We start from the raw sequence: 12430 nt of genomic DNA, 5'->3' as shown, positions 1-12430 counted from the left end.
GGAGATTAATTCCAATTCTTTCTGGGTGCAATAGTGGTAATCTGTTCTGGGTGAACTTTATTGGTCTTGTTTGATGACGGAACAATCATCATTGGTGGCATTGTCCAAATGGTTGTTCTAAGATACTAAAAACACAACACATAAGGATTTAAAAAAACTTTGAATGGGCATAGTCCTAAAAGGAAAATGTCCAAGTCTGACTCCTCAGCATTGACAAATATCTGGTCCCTAGTCCATGAGCTGTTTTGTGGTTTTGTTGTTGTTGTTACTCAGATTAATCTTAGGTAACAAATATAGCTCAAGGTGTGACTAAATTGCAAAATTTACCTTGTCTAAATGTCTAGATGTTTTGTAGACCAGACTAAGTGCTGTTTTGTGCTTTCATGGATTAAACATTAAACCTTTAGAATTTAAGGGGAGATGCCATTTATCATTAAGGTAGCTTTTATGCAAGATGCATTAAATTATTTCATTTGTTTTTAAATATGTACTGAGTGCTTATAATAGCCCAGACACTCTGCTGAGCACTGGGGATATAGCAATAAAGCAAAACATATCAGTTTTTGTTCTCATGAGCTTCCATTCTCAGGAGACAAGTGACAAAAAAAATGAATCTACAATGTAACAAGTGGTGATAAGAATAAGAAAATAGAGCAGTATACATTGACAGAAGAACCAGAGGTTCGGTTGGAGAAGGCTTTTGAAAAGGTGACATTTGAGCAGATATGTGAATAAAGATGCTTCATTTCAGTGCTTATTGCTGGCTAATGTGAGCTATGTTTAAATAAGTGTGTATGTGTGTGTGTCTATGCATGCATGTATGCATGAAGTTATGTGTATGGCTGAGTACTACAGGTTCAAGGATTCTAAAGGAATCATCATAGTGGATATCTCCTTGGTGTTGCAGGTTGGGACCCCCGAAAGTAGACCCTGACAATGTGATTGGCATGCAAGAAGTTTATTTGAGGCTCTCTTGGGATCAACTTCTATGAAGGGGTAGGGAAGGAAGCAGGGCTGGGCTGAGGGAGAAGCTGAGTTGCCTGAAGACCAGTGGAACATCTCAGCTGACCCTGTGGAGAATTCTGAGACCAGTGTTACCCTTTAGCAATGCTTTGTTGAGATGGAGGTGACCTTTTATACCAGCAGAACAGCCTTGGAATTTGGGCTATCCCCTGAAGAGTTGTGACCTTGGAATAGGCGTCTCTCTTTACACTAGATAGTTGCATAAGGGGCTGCACCAGAGAGCTGCCCACCAGCAACACATCTGTCCCTGGGGGCAGACATCCTCTCTTCCTGAAGATGGCAGAACATTTGGACATTTAAATGAAATCAGTGTAGGACTATGAGTGGGCCCTCATATCGACTTCCTCTCACAGAAAGAGACAGACTTGCCCTGCTGGAGATTCTCAGAGAAGTCATGAAATTTTCAGTGTGTTAGGCCTGAATTGCTGGGAGCAACCCCATGCAACCATTTCTGACTCTACCACTGTGAGCAAATGGATCTGAGAGAGTACTCACATGTCTGCAGTTCTCTGGATTTGGAATGGCCTTACAAATGGACTGGCCCAAAAGCTGGGAGGAGACTTCTACTGTGCATGAGATCATCAGTGAGAGAACGTGGCTCTAGGGCACCTCTGAGGCAGGGTCTATCGAAATGGACAGACTTTCCAAGTTCACAGTGCACGCCATTCATCACTGCTTAATGCTTGTCCCCAGTGCTATTGGACGCCAGGGCGCTCTGTGCTTTTAAAATCTGTGGAACATTCATCATCCTGGGTAGACTCACTTTACCTTATGTAGAGAGGCACTGGACCCCTCCTTCTTGCAGGGCTCCCTCTGTCTCCTGTCTGGTATCTTCTCTGATTTCCTCTCCCAGCTTTTCAGCTCTTTGTCCTTTTGTAAGTACTCCTCCTGATATTTCTCCTCTGTACATCTTCTCCTTCTGTCTTGCCCTTTCATGCTTTCTCTTTTTATTGTTTACTTTCTCTTTCTTTCTCAGTCTCCTAAACATCTGTGCATTAATTTCAATTCTCCCTCCATTTTTTTTCCCTCTCTCTCTTTTCCTGACAATTACTTCTGTCTCTCTTCTGGCATTGGAGCCCCCTCTTTCTTTTATCCTGCTGAAGTTCACACTGGCATACCTTAGAGTCTTTTTACCCCTTTTGTGGCCATTAAGCAGACTCATTGCCTCAGGGGACTTTACCTGAGCCTGTGCCAGATGCTTCCATTTTACTGTTTTGGCTGCTATGGAAACAGAAGATGGATCAAGGAGTGAGGAGAAGGATAATCTGAATCTACCTGTGGATGAGAGTAATTTAGATGAACAGCCTTTTCCAGATCCCTGGTCCAGATTAGCTATCGCAGATTCAAACTGATGAGACATGCCAAGCAGTAACTAATCACCTCAGAACTCACCAGGGTGCCGTTTTCCCAGTGACTGATTATTTGGAGATCAGAGGTGTCAGTGGACTGCTGCCAGATCTGAACCGAAGCTGGAGACCCTTAGCAGTAAGACCTTCATCATTCCTCCCTAAATATTTCCAAAAGGGTACTTATTTTAAATAAGTTGGGACAGTCTTGGGGTTCCTTGGTGAAAAAAAAAAAAAAGATATGCCACATCTTAGCAAAGCCTCCAAAGGCAGAGAGCTCTTGTCATCTTTTGTTCTACTTTGTGTGGGTAGACCATGTTTCAATTTGGACAGTTCTCACACACATACCCATAAAATCCCTGAATGGATAGCTGATGGAGGCTAAGCACATTGGCAACCCTGATGGCTTCACTGCATTTTCTCCCTTGAGACTGATGTGTTTGTTTTGTACATATCTGAAAACTCCTAGTTTCTTCCATCATAACTCATATGGTGCTGCCTGCAATAAACTTCTACAAACCTCTTTAGAATGCGTATCCCAGGCTTGACCCCTTTTTACATGGAGAAGGAGAACAGGAATGTTAACCACCATTTTAGTAATGGCTCATGCATTTTGGTACACAGACACAGGAGTGATCATCTGATCAGAAGCAGAATGGAGGGGCCTTGTCCATGAAATTATCTGCCTAGCACTTTACATCAGATGGATAAAATGCCACTTTTCCATATCCAAGATGAAGAGGAAGATGAGGCCTCCTAAGACACACCTCTGTGCTGCCATTGATCATGGGAAGTAATTGTCTCTTGTTACTGGCAATATGTCTTCTAGTTCTCCTCATGAACTTACCACTCCCAAGAGTTCAAGAAGAAAGTGCACAAGCTTTGTAAAGATACCTGCCCTCCTTCTGCACACCTGTTTCGGAGTGTACATGTTTTGCTAACACCTGTATGGTCCTTGGTCTTTTCAGAAGGAAGAGCCCTCCTCTCTCTGTCTCAAGGAAATTCTATTTGGATGGGCACAAATGTTTTATTGGCCTCTTACCAAATTCTGTGTAAATGCTAGCATCCTACTCCAAGGGCCCAAACACCATCAGTGGCCCCTGTCTTGTATGGGCACAGTCCCCATTAATGGCTCTGTGCCTTGTCTTTTGTCCCCGTCTAGGCATGCAATAATTTATTTTAGCAAAGACTTAAGCGTTAGTCTTTCTATGTAAAAAAGAATACCTTTAAGGTTCTCTGTTACTCTGATTCTTCCATGTGTCCTAAAAATTTTATGTCTCCAGTTGCTGTTGGATTATAGGAGCTTTAGAGAGAAAGGTGAGATTCCTATATTGCCACATCCCCAGGAGCCCAACATGGAACTCAGGTGAAGATTTGAGTCAGATCACTGACATGCAGATTCTACTATACCTACGGAATCAAGGATCATTGAGCATCCTAATGGAGCATCCCTTTGCAGTGTGCCTACCTCCACTTCTCTCCCATCAAACAAAATACTGAAAATAAAAACCTTACCAAGGCTACTGAAAGAATACTTTGTACTCAGATGTCGGTTGGGGGCTCAGAAAGGTCCAGTGAGCTGTTTACAGAGATGTCCTGATTTCTGATTCATGAATGCTTTGAGACCTATGTCTCTTTGAGGGCCCACATCTCACTTTATTTCTTGACCTTCTAGCACAATGTCCATCACCTAGAAAGCATTCAAGAAATATTTGTTGATTCTGTGAACAAGCACTTACTTTCATCAGTGCCCCAGAAAGACATGCTTGTTCTCCCATGTCAAAGACTTCATCCTGATCCTTGAGGAACTCCACTTTGATGCTGCTGTTGAGACCTGAGTGTTTCCTGCTGAAGCTCTGTTGGGGAATTTCCAGGACATTTTCTCTGGTCTTCACAAGATTGTCAAGCTTTTCCAAAGTTCTCCTACTGGGAGACCTGCTGTGGCTGGTCTTAACTTCTCCTTGAAGGAGAGACTCCTTCTCATGTACTCTTTTGAAAAAGTTGAGAAGACTCACAAGTGACTTTGAAACTGGATCCTCTAGTGAGCTCTCTTCTACCCTCATCACTGCCTCACTGCTGTCACTCTCCTGATGCGTGTGTTACTCTCATATGTTCTTCATCTGGCCTCTCTGAGTCTCTTGGTCCTTTTGGTGTCTTACTCTTCCCAACCATAATTGTGCCTAAACCCTCAATGGCTCCAACAGTTTCATAAAATAATCCTGGATGTTTCCAGGGAAAGTTACTTCAACTGTATATGGAAATGTGTTTCTCCTCATAGGTTAAAAAAACAAAAATTCAAAGAAAGAAATCAGTGTGAAAAAGAGAAATAATAGTTTAAAAATTCTCCCTGCCCCTGACACTATGATAGTTGAAGTGGGAAATAAATTGGTTTTTCTTAGGGCCATATAAAGACTCTGGGAGCAAAATTAAGAGCAGGGCCATACATCTTTTGGGCTCCAAACCTAGCGTCTGTTATGGAACACTTACCTTTCAGTGTGCAGTGTGAGCAGTGGACAAATACCTGTGGGACTAAGAAACCTTCCTCTGCCAAATCTCTTCCCTTCCCACCTCAGGTCTCCTTCTCTACTTAGAGAGGTCCAGGGGCACCTGGTTTTTCTAGACCTTGTTTCTCATAGCTTTGAAAGGCACCAAAAACCTCACCAAGTTGTTGAGGACAAAGTGTCCCTTGGATGGAAGCTTTTCTTCTCCTTGTCAATGCCCTGAGTCCTTCCTTCCCCCACCCCCACCACACCCACCTACCTTCCCATTTGTCAGTACTGACAGGTCTTCCTCCCCAGCCAAGCAGGACACTGAAGCACTAATTGGCACTGGAGGTATCACAGCTTGAGTTCAACCAGAGCTGGCAGGCGCCATGACTCCAGTGACAGCTCTGTGAAAAAGTGTCAGGAGCAAAGCCGTGGCATGCCATCGGCTGACTGCAGCACCCTGGCACTAATGAGCAGCCTGTCAGCACCAGCATCAGGGGCCCCATGTGGCACAGGGATCATTAGGATGGCAGATGAGAAAAAACTTCTCCAGCAAAGAAGAGCCAGGATTGGAATGGAAGGAGGACAAAATGGAACTAAAGACCTCTCCTTACCCACAGGTGGTTATCTCCCAGCAGGAAAGGACCAAAAATACACACACACACACACACACACACACACACACACACACACACACACAACATGTTTATAAAAGATCTCTATGCCAACTCTGGACAACCCATGGAGTCTCATTTTGGTTGAGTTGCCCTGTAATTAATTGATATAGGCCACAAATCTCTTCTGCAGTAAGCCAAGGGGGAGCTCAGTGACTAAATTAACTCCAGTCATGGTCGCCCATACTATGAAACCAGGAAGTAGTGTAAGTTCCAAAGAAAGAGGGACCTGAGGAAAAAAGAAAGCATTGGTATCAGTGGGTTGCTTTTTTTCTTTTTTTCTTTTTTGGCTACTTTTCAGGGCAGACTCCCTGCCCAGGGAACCTGCTGAGCTGCCAACTGCCTGCCTGTCTTCCACTGGAGTATGATAATCTAAGAGACACAATTAAGAGAAGTAGTTTTGTTTTGTTTTGTTTTGTTTTCCTTTGTTATTTCATCCCAGAGGTGGGTTTGGGAAATAGCCAATATGTCTGCTTTGTTTTTCTACTTCCTGAGGGCAGGTGTGAATTCTCCAGCTCCATTCTTCTGCTTCATGCTTTATGAAGAGTCTGGCCTCTCTCTGAGTTTTGGTTACCTCTAATGGCTCCATTTCTTCATGGGTGGAGGTGACCTGACACAAGGTGGCCATCTGTCTGAAAGAAATGGGCCTTGAGAGCAGGTCCAACTACATTTGAAATTGCTTCCACTACTTACCAGCTGGGTCCCATTGGGGTAGTGATAAATCTTTCTGAAGATGTGTTTATATATTAATTTTGTTCTTGCTTCTTGGTGTGGCACCAAGAATTTTCATTATTTGTTTCTGGACCCAGTTGCCCCACACGCTGCAGTTACACTAACAACCGGACATTTACCTTTGGTGTCCTTACCTTTGCACTCACCAGCTGGTCTCCCTTGATCATGTCCTTGCGCCTTTTGGGTAGAGTTCTATTCTTTCTTTAAGACCATGGTCAAATGCTACCAGTCACCTCTGGTGGTTTTCTTCAGGCAAAGTGAGTCACCCCTTTTTATGAGATCCCATAGCATTTTGCACACATTCCTAATGATGGCAATTCTTACAGTGACTTGTATGCTCAAAAGGCCCTCCTTATGTCCAAAGGACAGTTATTATGCTGTTTTATTTTATCCTCAGTGCCTAGCACAGCACCAGATGTTTGCAGGTGCTGTAAGTGATTGTTGAACAAAGAGGTATCCAATCTATAGATAGATACAGTATTTTTCACCCCCCTCTTTTTAAATTTAGTCTTCCTGATGCATAATTTAAAACAAAAGTCACTTTAGTGAGTAAAGGGTAAGATACAGGAACCTCATCTCTTCACATCATTCTTTACTGTCTATCATGTTTCCCAAACCAGTCCAAAGAATTTGTAAGAAAATGTTCTCCCCACTGGTCTGCCCCCCAGAACCAGCCCTAACACTCTTCATATGCAAAACAGAGATAATAAAGCCTTCCTAACATGGATGCCGTGAGGATTAAATGTGGTCATCAGTGCCACGGACCTGGCCCCAAAATGACACATAGTAGGTGGCCAACAATGTGAGCTTCCATAGCCCCAGCCAGCATCTTGCCTTCCCTGCCACTCAGGAGACAAGAGCAAAAGGGGAGGAAATTAAAATTCTTTTCTCTGAAAGGGTTGAATCCTTACAAAAGCTGAAGCTCAGTCAATTGCCAGAATGGATAGACATTCAAAGGTGCTTAATCAGCACCTCTCTCACCCCCCCCCCACCATTTTCTAATTAACGTAGGTGCTTGATTAAAATTCCCAGAGTACCCCCAAGTAGCTATCCCAGGAGAACTAAGTAATTGCTATTGCAAAAGATACTACAGTGGTCATTGATGGTGGAAAAAAAAAATAATTGCATCATAATTGAAAGTGGCAGATCTCCTGTCCAGTGTAGCAGCAGAGCATACGGTATTAGGCCCAACCTATACAGAGAAAGCCATTTATTATGATAAAGATAAACCAGTGGCACAACTTCAAGTCTGGGGCAATGTGATCCAGAAACTCGTTAAGCAAATGCTTTAAACACAGACAAGCAGACCAAGGTGGGAAGGAAGAAAGCTGAGGAAGACATTTACAGATGACTCTTTAACTCCGTAATTCTCTTTAGCCATAAAATTACAGCTGGATAGATACAGTTAGGGTAAAATTTGCCAATGTCAATAAGCATTTTTGTAAGTTTAAAATTTATGATCTGGTTTGAAGCAATATTATAGCTGTGCAACTTCCTACTTCAAAGAAGAGGAGAATCATAAAAAGACTAGTGGGGAAATTAATGAGTTCAATGTGCCTGGATTGAGAACATATGAAATCAAGCCTCAGCCTAGAAACCAAGGGCAGAAGTGCATACCACAGACACTGTTTGTGGTTTTACTCAATTATTTTAAAGCCCTTGAAAAATGTTCTAGAATCAGACGTCGGCTGAATTCAGTCATTGCTAACAGCATCCTTCCCCACACTCTCCTAAGTCAGGCTATTTATGCTGGTACTTGGTGACCGTTACTATGCAGAATTGTTTTGATAGAACAAAAAAGGAAACATAAAAGCAAGAATATTGTATCATCTTCCCCACAGATGCTAACCAGCCCTAGCTAGTTAGATGCAAAGGGCTTCTTAAAATGGGAGCCCCTCCAGGCCAGAAGACCACATTTCTGATGAGTATCTGTAGCAGGCAGCTCTACTTGGCATCCAAGAAGGTCTCAGCAGGCCTCCCCATCCACTACAAACATAGTGACCTTCTGGCTATCACACCCCTGGAGATCACTTAAGGTTTTGGAGTTCCATGTCTAGCATCCACCATGCTTAGATAAAGTTTTCCATGCCAGCTTGGAGAAAGCTTTTCATTCCAAATGTCCTTGTCACAAGCAGTGTGAAGCATGTCCCATGATTAGGCTGCTTTATCAGTGAGAGAGGGAGGCTTAGAGAGGTAAGGCTAATGGGTCAAGGTCACACAGCTCCACAAATATGCAATGGCCAAAGTAAAACTCAAATCCAAGTCTTTTTGACTCCAAGGTCCATATTCTTGAAGTGTATTGATTTCCTGCCAGGTTTCTGACCTATTGCTTCTTCTGGATCTTCTGGGACATGTATACTTTCTGGTTTCAGACCTCCTTCCAGCCCAGGGCTCTGCTCCTTGGGTCATCCACTTTTCTACAGCCTTCTTGTAAACTCACCCACACTCTTGTTCAGACACTGTACTCCATTTGGGGCACTGTGCTTGGCCTTGACATTCCATCCTCTCCAATGATCTGTGGCTCCATGCAGTGGATCCTTGCATGAATACCTCTGAGCAAGGGACAGAGCCCCAGCATGGAGAGTTGACCTCACCTCAGTTCTCCAGTGAGTTTTCTTCCTCCCACTGAGTCAGCCTTTCTGAATTTTATGCTCTCTCAGCTTTCCCCCTCCACCTGGACCGGGACTCATGGCAGTGATGTGGCTGTTCTCTGACTTGATTTATTTTTTCTTCATGTTAAATACTAACATTCGCTCACACAATGGTATGTCTTTGGCTTTGATTGTTATTATTAGGTTGTTTTACACTTTAACAGCTTTAGATATGAAAAGAAATTGCTGGATTCCTGTGTATGTTTTTCATTATCTGACTCCATTCAGTTTCCCTTATGTGTCCTTGTAGTATTTGGCATATTTTATCTTCTCAGTGGTGTAAAATGCTTTTTACTACTGGAGCCAGGACAGTTGTGAAGTAATGAACAGAATACCAATTTAGTTCCTTTCAGATCAAGGAGACTCCAGATTTCTCTGTGGCTGGACTCCCCAGGTTCCCCAAGTACTACCGCACACTCAGGCTGGTCATCACCTTTGAATTTGGGATGATGAAGAAGTAATTCTTCCTGCCATAGGAGGATCATCTTACCCGCTGCTCCCCAGCAGTGATAGATTCTTCTCACACCTTCCCCTTACCCTGAAAAACAAATCCCTCTTCTCTCTACTAATGGAGATTTAAGAGGAATGACTTTGGACTTTATCTTTCCTCCATAAGGGATTCAGAACTTCTCCTGTTTTTTAACTGTCCTGCACTCAGGAGGCCTTGTGTTCCTTCTCTGATTTCTTGCATCACTGCTTTGCACTCTATTAAATGGTTCACTGAGGTCACTGTGGTTGAAGATATTTGGCCAGTCATCTGCATGATAAAGAAAGACAAATGGCTTTATCCCATCATTGATTTATTTATGCTGTCACATACCATCCCAGAAAAGAATTTCATCAGAGAAGGTGACATGGATTCCCCACCTCTCCCAGGAAAATTCCTTGGAAAAATGGCTTTGATTGTTCATGAATTACTCAACAATTTCTTGGTAAGCACCTCTCTCTGCTAGGCCACTGTCCTAGGCAGTGGATACGCATGAATGAACAAAGCAGACAAAATCCTGGCCTCATATAGTTCATATTTTAGTGGAAGAGACAGAAAATAACCTGATGGATACAAAAACTTTGTAATGTATTATATGGTAATTACTGTGGAAAAATGATCATAATAAAATGCAAAGAGATGATCAGCATATGTTTGGGGGTTGCAATATTTTTTTAAACAAAATCTCCTTTAATTCTCAATGTTACTAACATTTCAAATTTAGTGTACTAAGTAAATACTACTTTTGCTATTTTTATGTCCGTAATTCACTTATAATCAACATTAAGATTCATAATGTTGTGGCAAAAAATGTTTACATCCTCCAGGAAAATCACATTTTTGTCATTAATTATTAAGATTGGTTTGCATGATTTAAGCTTACATGGGTGTTATAATGTTAACTAGAGTAGACAGGGATGGAGTCATTAGGAAGGCGGCCCAAGAAAGTTGGGGGAGGACACTAGGATGACTCCAGCAAGAGCGTTGCTGGCAGGGCTTGCAGTAAATACAAAGGCCCTGCATCAGTACACAGCTGCCACATTCAGGGTCATCAAGGAGGCTGTGGAGATACCAGAAGAGTTATGTAATACCTAACTTCCTCTCAATAGACTATAAGTTTCACGAGGGGAAGGAACATGCTCTTTCTTGCTTACTGCTATGTGCACCAATGCTTAGCATGTATCTGTCAAATTACAGACATTCAATAAGTATTTCTTCAATGAATTAGTGAGTAACGTCAGCGTGGGGTTATAGTAAGAATACTTGAGGGGCGCCTGGGTGGCGCAGTCGGTTAGGCGTCCGACTTCAGCCAGGTCACGATCTCGCGGTCCGTGAGTTCGAGCCCCGCGTCGGGCTCTGGGCTGGTGGCTCAGAGCCTGGAGCCTGTTTCCGATTCTGTGTCTCCCTCTCTCTCTGCCCCTACCCCGTTCATGCTCTGTCTCTCTCTGTCCCAAAAATAAATAAACGTTGAAAAAAAAAATTAAAAAAAAAAAAAAAGAATACTTGAGCAAGCATTCTGGAAAGAGACAAGGTTCGAATTAGAAATTATGGTCCCTTGGGGTGCCTGGGTGGTTCAGTCAGTTAAGTTTCTGATTCTTGATTTTGGCTCAGGTCATGATCCCAGGGTCCTGGGATTGAACCCTATGTCAAGCCTAGAGTTCAGCTCTATGCTGGGTGTGGAGCCTGCCTAAGATTCTCTCTCTGCCCCTTCTGCCCCTTCCCCATTGGTGTGCACATGCATGAGTGCTCTCAAAAAAGAGACAGAGAGAAATTGTGAATTGTGTTTTTTTCATTAGTTATTGAAGGTATTGGAAAATAACATAGGCAAATGACAGTGATAGAATGTGGTTAAAGGGAAAGTCCATGGAGAAGAGGGATCCATGTAGCTGACGGTGCAGGTGTCTGACAAATCATCAAAGGGAACGTTAAAGTCACCCCAGATAATGGCTGAGGTTAGTGACAAGTAGGGCTGTGAGCCACATGTGAAAGCCCTCAAAGAATCATGAGGAATTCAGGGCATCAGTCATTGGAAGCGAGAACAGGTAGATGCAACATAGCCAAAGGGCAAAAGCTTTGAATGGACTTTCAATAAAACTGTAAAAGAGGAATGGTCTCCAAGTGATCTTGAGTGAGAAGGACTATCACCCCAAACAACCCAGTGATTTCTTGAGAAATACACGAAGGAAGTGTTGCCCTCAGGAAGTAGCTGGGTTTTAATTACTTAAGGCAGTTCAGGGAGTGGTCAGCCTAGAGGCTGAGGGCCCAGAAGTGTGCTTTGCTTAGGTAATATGTGGCTTCCCAGATAATGTAAGGTGGGAGGGGTGAGGAATAAAGAGCTGCAGGACACTGACAATGGGGGGAAGGGGCGCAGAGTCACCCTGGCAGTGACAGATGTGAGGCATGTTAGATTTAAATTGTCCCCAGTGGAAGACAGTGAAACCACACTTTGCAGATTCCAGCTGCAGCCTATGCCTGTGGAGAAGGATAGACATCCCTTCTCTTCCTGAACCTTAAGGTGGGGTAGTGACAGTTGTAGCTTTTGGCAAGGTCAGGCCTTTTTTGTGATCCAGAGCAAGGGGACTGACTTTTCAGAGGCCATTAAAAGACCAAGTTTGGAGATCATGAGATAGCATGATAGCAGGGGAGGAGAATAGATTCTGGGATTAAGAGATAATTGGAGGTGGGGGTAAGATTGCCAGAACCTGCTGATAGGGTCAGAGTTTTCTCCAAAATTGATCATAACAACTGTAGTTATATTTATTTTTTTAAAGAATCAGGATTTATTGGATTCAACAGAAATGATAGAGTACAATGGTTATGATAAATAGGCAGAAAGAATTATCTTTTATTCAACAGATATTTATTGAGTACTTAAAACATGACAGTACATATCTAAGTGCTTCAGATTGTGTGGTGGACACAGCATTCAAAGACTCTACCCTGTGGAGCTGCAACACTGGAGTATAGGGAATATTTGTTAAATAAATATGCAACCTAGTGTCACAGGAAGATAGTACTGTTGGGGAAAATG

The 12430-nt window shown here is 42.9% G+C and overlaps 1 protein-coding gene across 6 annotated transcripts in view; it reads left to right on the top strand.

Moving 5' to 3' along the window:
* The window catches only part of NTM (neurotrimin), a 949272-nt gene that overhangs the window by 836782 nt on the left and 100060 nt on the right, over positions 1-12430 (top strand). The window lies entirely within an intron of this gene.

Source organism: Puma concolor, chromosome D1 (assembly GCF_028749965.1).
Source record: "Puma concolor isolate L17-30 chromosome D1, mPumCon1.1.hap2, whole genome shotgun sequence".
NCBI classification, from domain to species: Eukaryota; Metazoa; Chordata; class Mammalia; order Carnivora; family Felidae; genus Puma; species Puma concolor.
The sequence above is the reverse complement of the archived record's forward strand: the minus strand, read 5'-3'. Positions and strand labels throughout refer to the sequence as shown.